The following is a 16,067-nucleotide window of genomic DNA, read 5'->3' as shown; positions in this document are numbered from 1 at the left end:
AGATTTTTGTTTCCAAGAGAAATGGTCCGTGGTTTGTTTTTGGGGGTATATGGCTGGGCGTGGCCTGCTGGCTCCTTAAAAAGCTACGATAGGCAGGATGGATCCCTGACCCAAGGTGGCACCAGTGCCAAGTCGGGCGGTTTTCGTAGTACAAAGTGCGTCCTAAAATTTGCCATCCAGAAGAGGGGCAGTTGAGTTTTGTTTATCAGAGAAAAGGGCCGTGGTTTTTTTTTGGGGGCATATGGCTGAGAGTGGCCGTCTGGCCCCTGAAAATCCACGATAGGCAGGATGGTTCCCAGACCAGAGGTGGCACCAGTGCCAAGTCGGGCTGGTTTGATAGTACTAAATAGCACCTGCAATCTGCCATCAAAAAGTTGGCAGGCCAGTTTTCTTTTCCAGGGAAAAGCACCGTTGTTTGTGTTTGGGGGACTGTGGCTGGGAGTGGCCGGCTGGCTCCTTAGAACACACGATACGCAGGATGGTTCCCAGACCCAAGGTGGCACCAGTGCCACGTCGGGCTAGTTTGATGGTGCAAAGTGGCTCCTGCAATCTGCCATCCTGAAGCGGGTTAGCTTACTTTTGTGTGCCAGGGAAACGGGCCGAGGTTTATGACTGGGGGCCTAGGGCTAGGAGTGACAGGCTGGCTCCTGAAAAGCTACAATAGGCAGGATGGTTCCCAGACCCAAGGTGGCACCAGTGCCAAGTTGGGCTGGTTTGATGGTACCAAGTGGCTCCTGCAATCTGCCATCAAAAAGTTGGCAGGCCAGTTTTGTTTTCCAGGGAAAAGCGCCGTTGTTTGTGTTTGGGGGACTGTGGCTGGGAGTGGCCGGCTGGCTCCTTAGAACACAAGATACGCAGGATGGTTCCCAGACCAGAGGTGGCACCAGTGCCAAGTTGGGCTGGTTTGATAGTCCCAAGTGTCTCCTGCAATCTGCCATCCAGAAGCGGGGCAGCTTACTTTTGTTTGCCAGAGAAATAGGCCTAGGTTTTTGTTTGGGGGCCTGTGGCTAGGAGTGGCCGGCTGGCTCCTAAGAATCCACGATACGCAGGATGTTTACATGACCCATGGTGGCACCAGTGCCAAGTTGGGCTGGTTTGATAGTACCAAGTGGCTCCTGCAAACTCCATCAAAAAGTTGGCAGGCGTGTTTTGTTTTCCAGGGAACAGCGCCGTTGATTTTGTTTGGGGGCCTGTGGCTGGGAGTGGCCGGCTGGCTCCTTAGAATCCACGATACGCAGGATGGTTCCCAGACCCAAGGTGGCACCAGTGGCAAGTCGGGCTGGTTTGATAGTACCAAGTGGCTCCGGCAATCTGCCATCCAGAAGTGAGGCAGCTAAGTTTTGTTTGCCAGAAAAAAGGGCCGTGGTTTTTGTTGGGGGCCTGTGGCTGGGAGTAGCCGGCTGGCTCCTTAAAATCCACTATAGGCAGGATGGTTCCCAGACCCAAGGTGGCACCAGTGCCAAGTCGGGCTGGTTTGATAGTACCAAGTGGCTCCTGCAATCTGCCATCCAGAAGCGGGGCAGCTGAGTTTTGTTTGCCAGAGAAAAAGGCTGTGGTTTGTGTTTGGGGGCCTGTGGCTGGCAGTGGCCGGCTGGCTCCTGAAAATCCACGATACGCAGCATGGTTCCCAGACCCAAGGTGGCACCAGTGCCAAGTGGGTCTCGTTTGACAGTGTAAAGTGCCTCCTGCAATCTCCCATCCAGAAGCGGGGCAGCTGAGTTTTTTTTGCCAGGGAAACGGACCTTTGTTTTTGATTGGGGTCTGTGGCCGAGAGTGGTCGGCTGTCTCCTGACAATCCACAATACGCAGGATGGTTCCCAGACCAAAGGTGGCACCAATGCCAAGTCGGGCTGGTTTGATAGTACCAAGTGTCTCCTGCAATCTGCCATCCAGAAGCGGGGCAGCTGAGTTTTGTTTGCCAGAGAAAAGGGCCGTGGGTTGTGTTTGGGGGCATATGGCTGGGAGTGGCCACCTGGCTCCTTAAAATGCACGATACGCCGCATGGTAACCAGACGCAAGGTGGCACCAGTGCCAAGTCGGGCTGTTTTTGTAGTACCCAGTGGCTTCTGCAATTTGCCATCCAGAAGCGGGGCAGCTAAATTTTGTTTGCTAGAGAAAAGGGCTGTGGTTTGTGTTTGGGGGCCTATGGCTGAGAGTGGCCGGCTGGCCCCTGAAAATCAACGATAGGCAGGATGGTTCCCAGATCCAAGGTGGCACCAGTGCCAAGTAAGGCTGGTTGTATGGTTCAAAGTGACTCCTGCAATCTGCCATCCAGAAGCGGGACAGCTGAGTTTTTTTTGCCAGAGAAAAGGTCCATGGTTTCTTTTTGGGGCATACGGCTGGGAATTGCCGGCTGGCTCCTTAAAATGCTCGATACGCAGGATGGTTCCCAGAGCCAAGGTGGCACCACTGCCAAGTCGGGCTCTTTTTGTAGTACCAAGTGCGTCCTGCAATTTGCCATCCAGAAGAGGGGCAGTTGAGTTTTGTTTGCCAGAGAAAAGGGCCGAGGTTTGTGTTTGGGGGCATATGGCTGGGAGTGTTCGGCTGGTTCCTGAATATGTACGATACGCAGGATTGTTCCCAGATCCAAGGTGGCAGCAGTGCCATGTTGTGCTGGTGTGATAGTCCCAAGTGGCTCCTGCAATCTGCCATCCAGAAGTGGGGCAGCTGATTTTTGTTTGCCAGAGAAAAGGTCCGTGGTTTGTGTTTGGGGGCATATGGCTGAGAGTGGCCGGCTGGCCCCTGAAAATCCACGATACACAGGATGGTTCCCAGATCCAAGGTGGCACCTGTGCCAAGTCGGGCTGATTTGATAGTACTAAGTAGCTCCTGCAATCTGCCATGCAGAAGCGGGGCAGCTTACTTTTGTTTTCCAGGGAAACGGGCCGAGGTTTGTGTTTGGGGGCCTATGGCTGAGAGTGACCGGCTGGCTCCTGAAAAGCTACAATAGGCAGGATGGTGACCAGACCCATGGTGGCACCAGTGCCAAGTTGGGCTGGTTTGATAGTACCAAGTGGCTCCTGCAATCTGCCATCCAGAAGCAGGGCAGCTGAGTTTTGTTTGCCAGAGAAAAGGGCCTTGGTTTGTGTTTGGGGGCATATGGCTGGGTGTGGCCAGCTGGCTCCTTAAAATGCACGATATGCAACATGGCTCCCAGACCCAAGGTGGCACCAGTGCCAAGTTGGGCTGGTTTGATAGTACCAAGTGGCTCCTGCAATCTTCCATGATCACGTGGAGAAATACTTTCTGGTTTCAGCCTCATGCTCTTTCTTCTCTCCCTCAACTTCTCTATCACCTCTCATCTGGTTCACATGCGCTGTCTTCAAGGTCCACAGGCTACTTTTCACAGAATCTTCTGGCCTGATGAAGTAAGGATGATGAATAGAACAGAGCTGGGATCTATTTTCCAGTTTGGATAAAATGCATTCTGCACACAAATCCAAGGAGAACGGGCTGCCCCGATGCCCAGAAAATCTTTCACTCCTGCTAGTGTTCTACGTCAACCGCAACTTAGTCTGAAAGAAAAGCTTTTTCTCTGAGAGCATCTGAGAGGTTTGCATGAAGCACTGATATCTGACATATGCAATTTTGAATAGGAGAGGAAAAAGAAAATGGCAAGGAGTTTTTAATTTTAGTGGTTTCAATTTTAATTTCCGTGCACTTTTTCAAAACTTGTCAGCTCAAATGCCCATCAACATCTTTTAGTCATCTGTAAGTCAGTATTCATATAAAATGTGCTTCAAATCCAAAGAATTTCAAATTTGCACTCCAAGCTTCTATGCCTAGATTTATGATTTCCTACACATATTAGATGAAAGGAAGGCCTTTTTTACTGTGGGAGTGCTGGAACACTGGAACAGGTTGCCCAGAGAAGTTGTGGGTGTCCCATCCCTGAAAGTATTCAAGGTCACCTTGGACGGGGCTTGGAGCAGCAACAAAGGAGAAGCTTGATGGTAGAGAAACAAAGTTGGACTATAGAAGAAACTCGGATTGAAGTATAGGATCAAGTTTTCTCTCAGCTCTTGGGGTAAATTCAAAGTTGTACAAAATGACATTTATCTGTGCTATTCACTACTGTAACAGAAAGTTTCATGAAAACTGTACAGAAGATAGTAAATTTTAAAAGAGATAAGAATTACAGCATAAAATCCATGGGATAGGTTACAACATGAGACACTCTCTAAGAGAAAATCTCTGTGTTTCAGCACTTCATCGGGGTAAGATTTCATGAAGTGCCAAAGAAGGCGGCAAAATATCATTCGGGACATTATTTACTGGAATTCAGCCTGGCCATTAGTAGGAACTGCCTTTGAACATATCATGTAGATATACCACACACGCTTTCCCTTCACTGAAAAATTACTGTTTACAACAAATAAGCAATTGACGATCAAAATTGATTGAAAGCATCTTAAACATGTCAAGTATTTCATTGTAGATGATCTGTGATCCAAATGCTTCTTCCACCTTCGAGAGGGACAGAAGAATTCTTCCATATCATGATGGTTTAAAATTGTATCAACCAATGTTTTCTGCTGAAAAGATATCATCTATTTTTTTCTATTTTTGGAAGAAAATATTCCTAGACATACAACAGGTGAGAACTAAGTAATTTTAAAGAAACAAATGAAATGAAAATATTCTGTAAATAGAATGAAATGAAAAGCTGTGTTTTAAATAGGAGCTAAATATTAAACAGAATTTTTGTACCAGGCATTTGAATTACTGCACCAGCTCTTTTGCCCATCAAGAGAGGCATTTAGCATTTCAGTCTTTTCCAAGGTGTTCATGATCTGCTATGCTGATCTCTGTGTGTGCCTAGGTGTGTGTGGAGGGGGGGGCATATGAAGGGGAGTGTGTATGTTTGCTTTACAATTGTTGTGGCAGATTCATGCCTCAGCTCCACATTTTGTTTTAAAAAGGTCACACCGAGTGGATATGAAGTTTACTATCAACAAGAGATCGATTCCCAAATCATCCATTTGACTCTCCCTTATAAATCATGTGCTTTGTTGCATATTTTATCAAATATACTTTCAAGCCAGATGGAGGAAGGAGGATGTGGGAATCCCTCCACCATCTTGCAACTTTTATGTAAGTAGGTTTTCAAGAAAATCATCATTTCTCTTTTAAATATGTCTGGAACAGGCATGATGGTAGTGTCAACCTGTTGGAGTTTTTGTTGCTGGAAGAAGTTGTACAAAAGGATTGGTTTTTACATTGACCAGTTACTGAATCAAGCGCAGGAATACATTGGAAATTTAGCTGGGGGTTCCTTTTCCCAGCAGACTACTTCTAGAACGAGCTTGTACACTGAAGCTGACTCTTTTGCTCTCTTTTTGTTTCTTTCCTATTTTCTTGGCTTCTTTGCCACTATCTAGACAATTTTGGAACTTTGTTCCCAACTAAAATGGTTTCAATAGTCTGATTGTGATCATACATTTTTACAAGGAATTTTTAAAATCTTTCCTCGAGTCCAGAAAGTCAAGGACTTAGATCTTTTTCTTCCCTTATCAATATTGCCATGAAATTGATAAATAAAGACCAACTCTTTATTTTTGTTTTTAACCCACGTAGATAATTCCCATCCATTAATCCATTTTGTGGACCAATAGCTGCCATTCTGATGGAAGCTGTCACTTCTTAACAATAGGCATTCTGTGACTATGTTGACAGCACTTTGGGTGAAGATCCTAACTGGTCTTAGATATACATAGGGAGAAATTTGCTCAGCCAGTGTCAGTCTTAAGCATGCGTATCAGAAGATCTTTCTAGAGCTGGGAATTTTCCCATGAAAGGGATTCAGTTAGGGAAGAGACACTTGTGCCAGAGTTTTACATTCTTCTTGAACACTGCTTAAGGAACTTAGATGCCATGTCCATTTGGATCTCTGTCTGCACAGAACTTTGTCATGCCAGTGCTTTGAAATGCATCTTGAAGAGAATTCACTAGCACAGAATGAAAGAGAGTGGAAGGGGTTGGTGGGGCTAACCAGGCCCAACCCCCCTGCCTAAACCAGGATACCTAGAGCCTCTTGCCCAGGATTCTATCTGGGTGTACTTTTAATGTCTTCAAAGATCCAGGCTCCACAATCTTTCTGGGCAGTCTGTGCCGTGGTTCAGTCACCCTGACAGTAAAGAAACATTTACTGATGTTCAAAGGCAATCTCCTGTATTTCAGTGTGTGCCCACTGCCTCTTGTCTTTTCCCTCAGCATCACTGAAAAGACACTGATTCCCTCCCCTTTGCACTATTGCTTCCATATGTATGTGTGATGCCATGTAGAGGTATGTCAAAAACCTCCCTGAAGCCCAGGCAGATAATATTCCCTTCATCTACCAGTCAAGTTGATTCATCAGAGGAGTTTAAAGTGATGTTCAGCATGAAATTCCCCTGAAAAATCATGCTAACTACATTATTTGGTCATCTGTCATGTGCCTGGCAAGGATTTCCAGGAAGAGCTGCTTCATCAACTTCCTGGGGATAAAAAAGAGGCTGGCTGGTTTGTACTATGGCGAGTCCTCTTAATTGCCTTTTTTGAAGATGGGTGTCATTTGCTAACATCCACTCTTTAGCCTCTCTTGTCGTCTACATCTTAGCAAAACGCTTTTCCACTATGTCTGGCTAGGAAAAACTGTGCCAGCACAGAAAACATCTCCCATCGTGTTCTAGAAGTTGCACGGATGTCTGCCAAGTGTTTGGCAGGAAGAAAAGAAAAGTTGTCCAAAACAGCTTCCAATCGAATGTTCCTGTGATTGGAAAAGTCAGGAGAGTGCAAAGGTACTGTTTTCTATCAGTTGGCAAGGTGCGCACACAATCCCAGTGTTGTACAGCTTGCTTCTTCACCTTCCCGAAGCTGCCGCTCTCGCCGGCTGCCGGAGCCCAAGAAGCGGCTTCTTCGCGCAAAGACGATTGTGCCGCTCACAGGGCTCTCCTTAGCGCGGCTTCTGCCGAAAGACGCCCGGCAGCGGCTCTTACCTCCGGAGAGCATCCTACCTTCGTCTTTAGCTCCTCTTCTCATCTACACCTAGGCAAAAAGCTTCTCCACTATGTCTGGCTAGGAAAAACTGTGCCAGCACAGAAAACATCTCCCATCGTGTTCTAGAAGTTGCACGGATGTCTGCCAAGTGTTTGGCAGGAAGAAAAGAAAAGTTGTCCAAAACAGCTTCCAATCGAATGTTCCTGTGATTGGAAAAGTCAGGAGAGTGCAAAGGTACTGTTTTCTATCAGTTGGCAAGGTGCGCACACAATCCCAGTGTTGTACAGCTTGCTTCTTCACCTTCCCGAAGCTGCCGCTCTCGCCGGCTGCCGGAGCCCAAGAAGCGGCTTCTTCGCGCAAAGACGATTGTGCCGCTTACAGGGCTCTCCTTAGCGCGGCTTCTGCCGAAAGACGCCCGGCAGCGGCTCTTACCTCCGGAGAGCATCCTACCTTCGTCTTTCGCGTCTTTTGTAGTCTACATCTTAGCAAAACGCTTTTCCACTATGTCTGGCTAGGAAAACCCGTGCCAGCACAGAAAACATCTCCCATCGTGTTCTAGAAGTTGCACGGATGTCTGCCAAGTGTTTGGCAGGAAGAAAAGAAAAGTTGTCCAAAACAGCTTCCAATCGAATGTTCCTGTGATTGGAAAAGTCAGGAGAGTGCAAAGGTACTGTTTTCTATCAGTTGGCAAGGTGCGCACACAATCCCAGTGTTGTACAGCTTGCTTCTTCACCTTCCCGAAGCTGCCGCTCTCGCCGGCTGCCGGAGCCCAAGAAGCGGCTTCTTCGCGCAAAGACGATTGTGCCGCTCACAGGGCTCTCCTTAGCGCGGCTTCTGCCGAAAGACGCCCGGCAGCGGCTCTTACCTCCGGAGAGCATCCTACCTTCGTCTTTCGCGTCTTTTGTAGTCTACATCTTAGCAAAACGCTTTTCCACTATGTCTGGCTAGGAAAAACTGTGCCAGCACAGAAAACATCTCCCATCGTGTTCTAGAAGTTGCACGGATGTCTGCCAAGTGTTTGGCAGGAAGAAAAGAAAAGTTGTCCAAAACAGCTTCCAATCGAATGTTCCTGTGATTGGAAAAGTCAGGAGAGTGCAAAGGTACTGTTTTCTATCAGTTGGCAAGGTGCGCACACAATCCCAGTGTTGTACAGCTTGCTTCTTCACCTTCCCGAAGCTGCCGCTCTCGCCGGCTGCCGGAGCCCAAGAAGCGGCTTCTTCGCGCAAAGACGATTGTGCCGCTCACAGTGCTCTCCTTAGCGCGGCTTCTGCCGAAAGACGCCCGGCAGCGGCTCTTACCTCCGGAGAGCATCCTACCTTCGTCTTTCGCGTCTTTTGTAGTCTACATCTTAGCAAAACGCTTTTCCACTATGTCTGGCTAGGAAAAACTGTGCCAGCACAGAAAACATCTCCCATCGTGTTCTAGAAGTTGCACGGATGTCTGCCAAGTGTTTGGCAGGAAGAAAAGAAAAGTTGTCCAAAACAGCTTCCAATCGAATGTTCCTGTGATTGGAAAAGTCAGGAGAGTGCAAAGGTACTGTTTTCTATCAGTTGGCAAGGTGCGCACACAATCCCAGTGTTGTACAGCTTGCTTCTTCACCTTCCCGAAGCTGCCGCTCTCGCCGGCTGCCGGAGCCCAAGAAGTGGCTTCTTCGCGCAAAGACGATTGTGCCGCTTACAGGGCTCTCCTTAGCGCGGCTTCTGCCGAAAGACGCCCGGCAGCGGCTCTTACCTCCGGAGAGCATCCTACCTTCGTCTTTCGCGTCTTTTGTAGTCTACATCTTAGCAAAACGCTTTTCCACTATGTCTGGCTAGGAAAACCCGTGCCAGCACAGAAAACATCTCCCATCGTTTTCTAGAAGTTGCACGGATGTCTGCCAAGTGTTTGGCAGGAAGAAAAGAAAAGTTGTCCAAAACAGCTTCCAATCGAATGTTCCTGTGATTGGAAAAGTCAGGAGAGTGCAAAGGTACTGTTTTCTATCAGTTGGCAAGGTGCGCACACAATCCCAGTGTTGTACAGCTTGCTTCTTCACCTTCCCGAAGCTGCCGCTCTCGCCGGCTGCCGGAGCCCAAGAAGCGGCTTCTTCGCGCAAAGACGATTGTGCCGCTCACAGGGCTCTCCTTAGCGCGGCTTCTGCCGAAAGACGCCCGGCAGCGGCTCTTACCTCCGGAGAGCATCCTACCTTCGTCTTTCGCGTCTTTTGTAGTCTACATCTTAGCAAAACGCTTCTCCACTATGTCTGGCTAGGAAAAACTGTGCCAGCACAGAAAACATCTCCCATCGTGTTCTAGAAGTTGCACGGATGTCTGCCAAGTGTTTGGCAGGAAGAAAAGAAAAGTTGTCCAAAACAGCTTCCAATCGAATGTTCCTGTGATTGGAAAAGTCAGGAGAGTGCAAAGGTACTGTTTTCTATCAGTTGGCAAGGTGCGCACACAATCCCAGTGTTGTACAGCTTGCTTCTTCACCTTCCCGAAGCTGCCGCTCTCGCCGGCTGCCGGAGCCCAAGAAGCGGCTTCTTCGCGCAAAGACGATTGTGCCGCTCACAGTGCTCTCCTTAGCGCGGCTTCTGCCGAAAGACGCCCGGCAGCGGCTCTTACCTCCGGAGAGCATCCTACCTTCGTCTTTAGCTCCTCTTCTCATCTACACCTCGGCAAAAAGCTTTTCCACTATGTCTGGCTAGGAAAAACTGTGCCAGCACAGAAAACATCTCCCATCGTGTTCTAGAAGTTGCACGGATGTCTGCCAAGTGTTTGGCAGGAAGAAAAGAAAAGTTGTCCAAAACAGCTTCCAATCGAATGTTCCTGTGATTGGAAAAGTCAGGAGAGTGCAAAGGTACTGTTTTCTATCAGTTGGCAAGGTGCGCACACAATCCCAGTGTTGTACAGCTTGCTTCTTCACCTTCCCGAAGCTGCCGCTCTCGCCGGCTGCCGGAGCCCAAGAAGCGGCTTCTTCGCGCAAAGACGATTGTGCCGCTCACAGTGCTCTCCTTAGCGCGGCTTCTGCCGAAAGACGCCCGGCAGCGGCTCTTACCTCCGGAGAGCATCCTACCTTCGTCTTTCGCGTCTTTTGTAGTCTACATCTTAGCAAAACGCTTTTCCACTATGTCTGGCTAGGAAAAACTGTGCCAGCACAGAAAACATCTCCCATCGTGTTCTAGAAGTTGCACGGATGTCTGCCAAGTGTTTGGCAGGAAGAAAAGAAAAGTTGTCCAAAACAGCTTCCAATCGAATGTTCCTGTGATTGGAAAAGTCAGGAGAGTGCAAAGGTACTGTTTTCTATCAGTTGGCAAGGTGCGCACACAATCCCAGTGTTGTACAGCTTGCTTCTTCACCTTCCCGAAGCTGCCGCTCTCGCCGGCTGCCGGAGCCCAAGAAGCGGCTTCTTCGCGCAAAGACGATTGTGCCGCTCACAGGGCTCTCCTTAGCGCGGCTTCTGCCGAAAGACGCCCGGCAGCGGCTCTTACCTCCGGAGAGCATCCTACCTTCGTCTTTCGCGTCTTTTGTAGTCTACATCTTAGCAAAACGCTTTTCCACTATGTCTGGCTAGGAAAACCCGTGCCAGCACAGAAAACATCTCCCATCGTGTTCTAGAAGTTGCACGGATGTCTGCCAAGTGTTTGGCAGGAAGAAAAGAAAAGTTGTCCAAAACAGCTTCCAATCGAATGTTCATGTGATTGGAAAAGTCAGGAGAGTGCAAAGGTACTGTTTTCTATCAGTTGGCAAGGTGCGCACACAATCCCAGTGTTGTACAGCTTGCTTCTTCATCTTCCCGAAGCTGCCACTCTCAGGAGGTAAGAGCCGCTGCCGGGCGTCTTTCGGCAGAAGCTGCGCTAAGGAGAGCACTGTGAGCGGCACAATCGTCTTTGCGCGAAGAAGCCGCTTCTTGGGCTCCGGCAGCCGGCGAAAGCGGCTGCTTCGGGAAGGTGAAGAAGCAAGCTGTACAACACTGGGATTGTGTGCGCACCTTGCCAACTGATAGAAAACAGTACCTTTGCACTCTCCTGACTTTTCCAATCACAGGAACATTCGATTGGAAGCTGTTTTGGACAACTTTTCTTTTCTTCCTGCCAAACACTTGGCAGACATCCGTGCAACTTCTAGAACACGATGGGAGATGTTTTCTGTGCTGGCACAGTTTTTCCTAGCCAGACATAGTGGAAAAGCGTTTTGCTAAGATGTAGACTACAAAAGACGCGAAAGACGAAGGTAGGATGCTCTCCGGAGGTAAGAGCCGCTGCCGGGCGTCTTTCGGCAGAAGCCGCGCTAAGGAGAGCACTGTGAGCGGCACAATCGTCTTTGCGCGAAGAAGCCGCTTCTTGGGCTCCGGCAGCCGGCGAGAGCGGCAGCTTCGGGAAGGTGAAGAAGCAAGCTGTACAACACTGGGATTGTGTGCGCACCTTGCCAACTGATAGAAAACAGTACCTTTGCACTCTCCTGACTTTTCCAATCACAGGAACATTCGATTGGAAGCTGTTTTGGACAACTTTTCTTTTCTTCCTGCCAAACACTTGGCAGACATCCGTGCAACTTCTAGAACACGATGGGAGATGTTTTCTGTGCTGGCACAGTTTTTCCTAGCCAGACATAGTGGAGAAGCTTTTTGCCTAGGTGTAGATGAGAAGAGGAGCTAAAGACGAAGGTAGGATGCTCTCCGGAGGTAAGAGCCGCTGCCGGGCGTCTTTCGGCAGAAGCCGCGCTAAGGAGAGCCCTGTGAGCGGCACAATCGTCTTTGCGCGAAGAAGCCGCTTCTTGGGCTCCGGCAGCCGGCGAGAGCGGCAGCTTCGGGAAGGTGAAGAAGCAAGCTGTACAACACTGGGATTGTGTGCGCACCTTGCCAACTGATAGAAAACAGTACCTTTGCACTCTCCTGACTTTTCCAATCACAGGAACATTCGATTGGAAGCTGTTTTGGACAACTTTTCTTTTCTTCCTGCCAAACACTTGGCAGACATCCGTGCAACTTCTAGAACACGATGGGAGATGTTTTCTGTGCTGGCACAGTTTTTCCTAGCCAGACATAGTGGAAAAGCGTTTTGCTAAGATGTAGACGACAAGAGAGGCTAAAGAGTGGATGTTAGCAAATGACACCCATCTTCAAAAAAGGCAATTAAGAGGACTCGCCATAGTACAAACCAGCCAGCCTCTTTTTTATCCCCAGGAAGTTGATGAAGCAGCTCTTCCTGGAAATCCTTGCCAGGCACATGACAGATGACCAAATAATGTAGTTAGCATGATTTTTCAGGGGAATTTCATGCTGAACATCACTTTAAACTCCTCTGATGAATCAACTTGACTGGTAGATGAAGGGAATATTATCTGCCTGGGCTTCAGGGAGGTTTTTGACATACCTCTACATGGCATCACACATACATATGGAAGCAATAGTGCAAAGGGGAGGGAATCAGTGTCTTTTCAGTGATGCTGAGGGAAAAGACAAGAGGCAGTGGGCACACACTGAAATACAGGAGATTGCCTTTGAACATCAGTAAATGTTTCTTTACTGTCAGGGTGACTGAACCACGGCACAGACTGCCCAGAAAGATTGTGGAGCCTGGATCTTTGAAGACATTAAAAGTACACCCAGATAGAATCCTGGGCAAGAGGCTCTAGGTATCCTGGTTTAGGCAGGGGGGTTGGGCCTGGTTAGCCCCACCAACCCCTTCCACTCTCTTTCATTCTGTGCTAGTGAATTCTCTTCAAGATGCATTTCAAAGCACTGGCATGACAAAGTTCTGTGCAGACAGAGATCCAAATGGACATGGCATCTAAGTTCCTTAAGCAGTGTTCAAGAAGAATGTAAAACTCTGGCACAAGTGTCTCTTCCCTAACTGAATCCCTTTCATGGGAAAATTCCCAGCTCTAGAAAGATCTTCTGATACGCATGCTTAAGACTGACACTGGCTGAGCAAATTTCTCCCTATGTATATCTAAGACCAGTTAGGATCTTCACCCAAAGTGCTGTCAACATAGTCACAGAATGCCTATTGTTAAGAAGTGACAGCTTCCATCAGAATGGCAGCTATTGGTCCACAAAATGGATTAATGGATGGGAATTATCTACGTGGGTTAAAAACAAAAATAAAGAGTTGGTCTTTATTTATCAATTTCATGGCAATATTGATAAGGGAAGAAAAAGATCTAAGTCCTTGACTTTCTGGACTCGAGGAAAGATTTTAAAAATTCCTTGTAAAAATGTATGATCACAATCAGACTATTGAAACCATTTTAGTTGGGAACAAAGTTCCAAAATTGTCTAGATAGTGGCAAAGAAGCCAAGAAAATAGGAAAGAAACAAAAAGAGAGCAAAAGAGTCAGCTTCAGTGTACAAGCTCGTTCTAGAAGTAGTCTGCTGGGAAAAGGAACCCCCAGCTAAATTTCCAATGTATTCCTGCGCTTGATTCAGTAACTGGTCAATGTAAAAACCAATCCTTTTGTACAACTTCTTCCAGCAACAAAAACTCCAACAGGTTGACACTACCATCATGCCTGTTCCAGACATATTTAAAAGAGAAATGATGATTTTCTTGAAAACCTACTTACATAAAAGTTGCAAGATGGTGGAGGGATTCCCACATCCTCCTTCCTCCATCTGGCTTGAAAGTATATTTGATAAAATATGCAACAAAGCACATGATTTATAAGGGAGAGTCAAATGGATGATTTGGGAATCGATCTCTTGTTGATAGTAAACTTCATATCCACTCGGTGTGACCTTTTTAAAACAAAATGTGGAGCTGAGGCATGAATCTGCCACAACAATTGTAAAGCAAACATACACACTCCCCTTCATATGCCCCCCCCTCCACACACACCTAGGCACACACAGAGATCAGCATAGCAGATCATGAACACCTTGGAAAAGACTGAAATGCTAAATGCCTCTCTTGATGGGCAAAAGAGCTGGTGCAGTAATTCAAATGCCTGGTACAAAAATTCTGTTTAATATTTAGCTCCTATTTAAAACACAGCTTTTCATTTCATTCTATTTACAGAATATTTTCATTTCATTTGTTTCTTTAAAATTACTTAGTTCTCACCTGTTGTATGTCTAGGAATATTTTCTTCCAAAAATAGAAAAAAATAGATGATATCTTTTCAGCAGAAAACATTGGTTGATACAATTTTAAACCATCATGATATGGAAGAATTCTTCTGTCCCTCTCGAAGGTGGAAGAAGCATTTGGATCACAGATCATCTACAATGAAATACTTGACATGTTTAAGATGCTTTCAATCAATTTTGATCGTCAATTGCTTATTTGTTGTAAACAGTAATTTTTCAGTGAAGGGAAAGCGTGTGTGGTATATCTACATGATATGTTCAAAGGCAGTTCCTACTAATGGCCAGGCTGAATTCCAGTAAATAATGTCCCGAATGATATTTTGCCGCCTTCTTTGGCACTTCATGAAATCTTACCCCGATGAAGTGCTGAAACACAGAGATTTTCTCTTAGAGAGTGTCTCATGTTGTAACCTATCCCATGGATTTTATGCTGTAATTCTTATCTCTTTTAAAATTTACTATCTTCTGTACAGTTTTCATGAAACTTTCTGTTACAGTAGTGAATAGCACAGATAAATGTCATTTTGTACAACTTTGAATTTACCCCAAGAGCTGAGAGAAAACTTGATCCTATACTTCAATCCGAGTTTCTTCTATAGTCCAACTTTGTTTCTCTACCATCAAGCTTCTCCTTTGTTGCTGCTCCAAGCCCCGTCCAAGGTGACCTTGAATACTTTCAGGGATGGGACACCCACAACTTCTCTGGGCAACCTGTTCCAGTGTTCCAGCACTCCCACAGTAAAAAAGGCCTTCCTTTCATCTAATATGTGTAGGAAATCATAAATCTAGGCATAGAAGCTTGGAGTGCAAATTTGAAATTCTTTGGATTTGAAGCACATTTTATATGAATACTGACTTACAGATGACTAAAAGATGTTGATGGGCATTTGAGCTGACAAGTTTTGAAAAAGTGCACGGAAATTAAAATTGAAACCACTAAAATTAAAAACTCCTTGCCATTTTCTTTTTCCTCTCCTATTCAAAATTGCATATGTCAGATATCAGTGCTTCATGCAAACCTCTCAGATGCTCTCAGAGAAAAAGCTTTTCTTTCAGACTAAGTTGCGGTTGACGTAGAACACTAGCAGGAGTGAAAGATTTTCTGGGCATCGGGGCAGCCCGTTCTCCTTGGATTTGTGTGCAGAATGCATTTTATCCAAACTGGAAAATAGATCCCAGCTCTGTTCTATTCATCATCCTTACTTCATCAGGCCAGAAGATTCTGTGAAAAGTAGCCTGTGGACCTTGAAGACAGCGCATGTGAACCAGATGAGAGGTGATAGAGAAGTTGAGGGAGAGAAGAAAGAGCATGAGGCTGAAACCAGAAAGTATTTCTCCACGTGATCATGGAAGATTGCAGGAGCCACTTGGTACTATCAAACCAGCCCAACTTGGCACTTGTGCCACCTTGGGTCTGGGAGCCATGTTGCATATCGTGCATTTTAAGGAGCCAGCTGGCCACACCCAGCCATATGCCCCCAAACACAAACCAAGGCCCTTTTCTCTGGCAAACAAAACTCAGCTGCCCTGCTTCTGGATGGCAGATTGCAGGAGCCACTTGGTACTATCAAACCAGCCCAACTTGGCACTGGTGCCACCATGGGTCTGGTCACCATCCTGCCTATTGTAGCTTTTCAGGAGCCAGCCGGTCACTCTCAGCCATAGGCCCCCAAACACAAACCTCGGCCCGTTTCCCTGGAAAACAAAAGTAAGCTGCCCCGCTTCTGCATGGCAGATTGCAGGAGCTACTTAGTACTATCAAATCAGCCCGACTTGGCACAGGTGCCACCTTGGATCTGGGAACCATCCTGTGTATCGTGGATTTTCAGGGGCCAGCCGGCCACTCTCAGCCATATGCCCCCAAACACAAACCACGGACCTTTTCTCTGGCAAACAAAAATCAGCTGCCCCACTTCTGGATGGCAGATTGCAGGAGCCACTTGGGACTATCACACCAGCACAACATGGCACTGCTGCCACCTTGGATCTGGGAACAATCCTGCGTATCGTACATATTCAGGAACCAG

This window comes from Melospiza melodia, chromosome 3 (genome assembly GCF_035770615.1).
Source record: "Melospiza melodia melodia isolate bMelMel2 chromosome 3, bMelMel2.pri, whole genome shotgun sequence".
In the NCBI taxonomy this organism is placed as follows: Eukaryota; Metazoa; Chordata; class Aves; order Passeriformes; family Passerellidae; genus Melospiza; species Melospiza melodia.
Note: the sequence above shows the minus strand (reverse complement) of the source record.